Source organism: Colletes gigas, unplaced genomic scaffold (assembly GCF_013123115.1).
Source record: "Colletes gigas isolate AHSC1104 unplaced genomic scaffold, ASM1312311v1 Colletes_gigas_Sc00129, whole genome shotgun sequence".
NCBI lineage: Eukaryota > Metazoa > Arthropoda > Insecta > Hymenoptera > Colletidae > Colletes > Colletes gigas.
The window spans coordinates 16,606-22,140 of record NW_025106753.1 but is presented as its reverse complement, the minus strand read 5'-3'; positions in this window follow the sequence as shown (position 1 = coordinate 22,140).

Here is a 5,535-nt window from a genome sequence, read left to right as displayed (position 1 = left end):
TGCTAAGTGTCATTGACAAAGAGTGAGTGTCCAATAACTGTTACATTTTCCAGCAGTCCAACACCCTATGTATAACAATAGCAGGTATAGCCGCTTGGCGGTTGCAGGCACTGCGCGACTTGGCCGGTCGAGCCAGCATGTCACGACGCGACGCAGCGTTCCATTCAATTAATTTTTATAAGGCCAATTTTAAAGTGTCCGTAATTTTTAAACTTGGTCCGTGAAGGGGACAAACAGGACTATATGCCCATTTTTTTCAAATTTTTAAATATTTCCCCGCTATAAAAAAATGACATTTGTTGTAAACAATTGCAAAATAAATAGTTAAAAAAATTTTTTTTTAAATTGAAATAATTTTTATTTGATACTCCCATGGGTCTGCTAGAAGTACCTAAAATTTCATTTTTATAACTTCCTTACTTTAGCAGCTATTATTTATTGAAAAAAAGTGAGCTCTATATTTCAAACACATGTAAAACCAACAATTTAAAAAATTTTTAAAAATCCTTCTAGATACGTTTATATATCACTAAAGACTACAACATATTCAAAGTAGAACAAAATCCGATATGGTACTCCGAAAAGTGTCCGACTTCGCATGGAATGACCCATATGAGAGTAAGAAAAGTACAAACACGACTAACATTAAAAGAAAATACGGAACCAGTTTTTTTAAAAGTACGAGAAGTACCGTTTAAAATCATACCCTTAGTTGAGCAAGAAATAGACAGATTAGTTAAAACTGGGATTTTGCAAAAAACGAAATCGTCACTATGAGCAACCCCTGTAGTTTCGGTTCTAAAAAAGAATGGTACAGTCAGATTATGTTTGGATTTTAGCGTAACCGTGAATAAACATTTTGTTCCACAGCACACGGAATTTTGGCAAACAGCTGAAATCAGTGTTGGATGACCAACACGACCAGACAAACACCACTCCGTCACCTCGCAAACATTACTCATTCAAAACATCCTAGTCCAGATTTCTAACCCTTACTCATCCTGAACCTCGTACCCTTCCTGAGTCACACTATCCCTTGACCATCGTCCCTACCTCTACCCATCTCTACCAATAACATATAAACGCCTGCAATACCGAAAAACGGACAGAAAGAGTCTAGTCTTCAGTCGACGTAATAGTTGTACGAGTTTTCTTTTCTTAAATAAAGTGTTGGAATCCAACATCAATTTAGTTTTATATATTACTTATTGTTGAGGCCCGTTAGAAACGGTGTCATATGCAACCGATTCGGGCCGGGTGCAAAATCGATCCGCGGCACGCGCCGAGAACTTTTGCACCCGGCGCGAAGGAAAACCAAAAGACGATCGGGACCAGGGGTATATAGCCAGGGCCCCGATCGCCGAGGGGTGAGTTTTACAAGTATATCACGAGATCAGTAGAATAACCACAAAAGTATTTTCACGAACAAAGTTTAATATCGTCAACGTTCGCGATTATTCACACACCAGTCTGTTTTGCATTTACACTTACCGTGCCTCACAAAATAAACATATTCTTCTTCCGTCACACTTTGCCAAAGATCATTTCAACCTAATCAATCCCGATCGACTTAACAGGACGTAGGGATAGCAATACTTCGTATTATTCCGGGTGTCGAAATTATTCGTTGACGAGTCACACTGCAGACGTGTCTCATCCGAGGAGTGTACGAACACATTTGGACCGTTTATTTTGAAAGTGGTGTAAGTCCATTTTTGAAAAAAATGAGATATCACGTAATTCATGCTTAATTTAATGTAAATTTTTTATGTATAACTAGTCCGTGTTTAATTTCTTAAAAAAGGAAAATGGACTTACACCACTTTCAAAATAAACGGTCCATTTATTAGTGGACGAATATCCACCTTCCACAATAAATGAATTGTTTAGTGAACTAGCTGGCGGGCATAAATTTACAAAAATAGATTTGGAACAAGCATACCTACAGGTGGAGATACATCTAGAGGATTCGGAATTACTTAGGCTAAATACACATCGGGATCTTTCCAAATGCAGACGTTTAGTATATGGAATCGCGTCAGCGCCAGCGATCTGGCAACGAGAGATCGAGAAAGTATTGAAAGGCGTTCAGGGCGTATCAGTCTGTAGGGGACACTAGGGACATTTCCCTAGTGCCCTAGGGAAAAACCCTTGATAGAGTTGGGGTGGCAACCGTGTAGGGCGCCATGCCACGAGAGAGACGGAATAAAGCTCTGGTACAGTGATGCCAGAAAAGCACCGCCGGGTGCACACTCATACATGCTAGATACGCGTACGTGAGCTCGTGGAGTTTCGGAAAGACGACAAAGGCAAACTGACGCATGCCCTCTTTCTAGATTCTCCGAAGCTGCTCGAAGTAATTTCGGATCGCCTCGTGGGAGTCGAGAGAGAAAGGCTCATATTTGCCTTCTCGCTCTTAACAACTGAAATCCGGCCTCCCGTCAACGGCATACGATTTGGATTCTCGAGCCGAGATTTTCGACTGCCCCAGGCATTTTTACTTTCCGACCTATGTAGGCGCACATAAGCAAAGTACCCATAATGAAAAAAAAATTTTGTAAAATTTATTTTACGGAAATACACGTGTAGCGGTTAGCCGTACAAAATAAAAACGCATCGGACATGCAAACGGCTAGCAAGGCTTATGACATGGACGACAGCGAAGCTATCTTTGAGAAAGCCGTTTCTGGAATTAGAGTTTTTAGAAAGCATGTTCATTGTAAGAATTTGTCGACGGCCTCGATGGTAAATCGCTAGTGTCATAAACCCTGAGTTTCCCTAAAGGTCTTCGACGCAAGGTCTGGCGACCATCGGCTGGTCACGCTGCCGACCTAGGATCTTGGGAAATTCCGCTGCGTTGCCACTTTCGCCAGCAAGCGCAAACACCGTCAAATCGCACCCCCTGCTTCAAGGAAGCGTGCTGCAGGCACAAGAAGGGGGGCGGTACGATTTGACGGGGTTCGAACGCGGTAATTGGTCAACCCCACCTTTTAGGGGGTTGGCCGAAGAAAACGGACAGCTACATAAACGCTGGTAGAACGAAAAAAAGAGAGTTCTCCAGAAGACGCTGCCGAGAATAAATAAAAAGCAAAAAGAACTTGAACACTGTGATTATTTCAACGAACACGCCTTTATCCCTTCACACGTTTTAAGACCTCCTGATCATATTTTAATTATTGAAAAAAAAGAAATTTTTTTTTATTCCCATGTATGAGCACACATATTGTTACCAGGTAACAACATTAACCTTTATGTCAACAGCAGAAAAATTATACGTACGTCAACAACAGCATACCCGGGTATGCACATACATTTTGTATCGGAAATGGCATGGCGTTGTGACAAAAATGTGAATAATTAACACATTTCTTTTAATCTGGCTAACTTTTTATTGTTATGTTCTTGGAAAATATGTTTATTTTAAGTATGTGGAAAAAGGTTTGAGAAATATGTTATTTTAATGTATAAATAATGAGTTTCTTAGATCACACTTTATGGTGGTGGTATCTGAATATATGCAAAAAGATTTGTTTAGGTACAAACATGTGGGATCTGATAGGAGGGTTTAGGACAGTAAATGAATTGTGGCGCTGCTTCGCTGCGGGTAGAGGATCTCGTGAGAATTCCGTAGGAGGGCAGAAAAGGAAAGGAGGGGGCGCGTTTCGTCCGGGCCTGCCAGTGGACTCATCAGTAAGGCTTTCTAGCAGGCCCTGCCTTAGACGACTGGGATATTGGGAAGTCGTTCGAGGAGTGTATATATAGCAACGGAGGGGTCGGTCGAGCGCTTGTGAGAGCGCGACCCCTCTGGTGGCGAGCATGGGAGGCGACGCCACAGAATATACAGTATTTCCTCCCTGAGAGCTCACTGGTCCGGACTGGTCCGGAGAGCGCACTGGTTCGCTTCATACGTTTTGATAACGGAAACACACGCCAGCAACGCAAACAAACTGACAAAGCAGCAGCAATAACGGACATTTTTTTGATGCTGAACAGCAATCTACATAGCAATTATGTAACAGGAGCCAACGTCACTGTTGATGAACAACTGTATCCTTTCCGTGGTGGTACTGGTTTCACGCAATACATACCATCAAACCCCGCTAAATATGGAATAAAAGTGTGGTGGGTATGCGACTCCATTTCGTCTTATCCATTGAAGGGACAAATCTACACGGGAATGGCGGCGTCCGGTCAACGGGGGAAAAACGTAGGTGAAAGAGTGGTGAAGGATTTGTGCGTCAATCTTTTCCGTGGAAGTGGGCGAAACATTGTGTGCGATAATTTCTTCACCAGCTACAATTTGGCAAAAAGTTTGATGATGGACAGCAAATTATCGATGTTGGGCACAGTAAATAAAAGACGAACATTTGTGCCACCACAATTTCCTATTGCAAAAGGACGTGCAGTGGAATCCACCATATTTGGTTTCAGCAACAATATTACCATGTGTTCCTACGTGCCGAAGAAAAATAAATTAGTTGTGGTCCTTTCAACAATGCATTACACAACCGAAGTAGAAGGTCCAAACAAGAAGCCACTAATGATATTAGATTACAACAAAACTAAAGGTGGCGTTGATAACATGGATAAATGCCTGGCAGAATATTCAACTAAGCGGCGAACGAATAGATGGCCTTTGGCATTTTTTTATAATATTCTGGATGTGGCTGCCTTTGCTGCGTACATAATTTACGTGGAGAAGAACCCAGACCTGAAGGCTTCTACAAGCCGGCGTAGGATGTTCCTTCATCAACTTAGTGAACAACTGACGAAACCTGAAATAGAAGTAAGAGCCAATAATAGTCGAATATCCAGAATATTCTCTACACGCAACGCCATTGAAGCAATAAACGGCGGTCCCTTGAGGATAATAGATGCTGCAGTAGGAGGCGAGGAAGAACGTGACAGCACGGGCAGAACCAAAACAAAGGGTAATTGTTACATATGCGCCAAACGTCGCCCAACAAGGAAAGCCTGCACATTATGCAAAAGACCCGTGTATGCAGAACATTCTACTAATATGCCGCAATGCAATATGTTTAAAGATTGCATAATGCCGAGCGATTATCCTCGGCCGCAATTACCGTTAATCCTGTTAACGTACAATAAGCAAGAGATTATCTCTAATAAGATTTGTATAGCGAACGGTGATTGAAAAACGTGTGTATTATTAGTTTTTCTGGCATCGGTAACGGCTCATTACCTTTCGATTCGAGTGTGCTAACGGTGTTAGTGACGTCAGTACCATGAGAGAGTAGTGCGCCAATAATGTGACAAGGAGAGACGGCCGAAATTCAGACAGCGCCACGGAACGACCAGTAAGAGTACCGCGGCGACGTCTTCGGCTGTCAATCCGTAAACATTCTTACGGCGACTTCTGACCGAGACGCATCGGCCCCCGATCATATTTCGATCAGAAGTTAATCGCGATTTAAGAGGGAAAATCCTCTTGCGAGAAAGCCGAAAAGACTGCTATTGTTAAAACGGTGTAGCGAGCCTTGCTCGAAAAGGTCGGAAATTCATTCCCACCTTGCT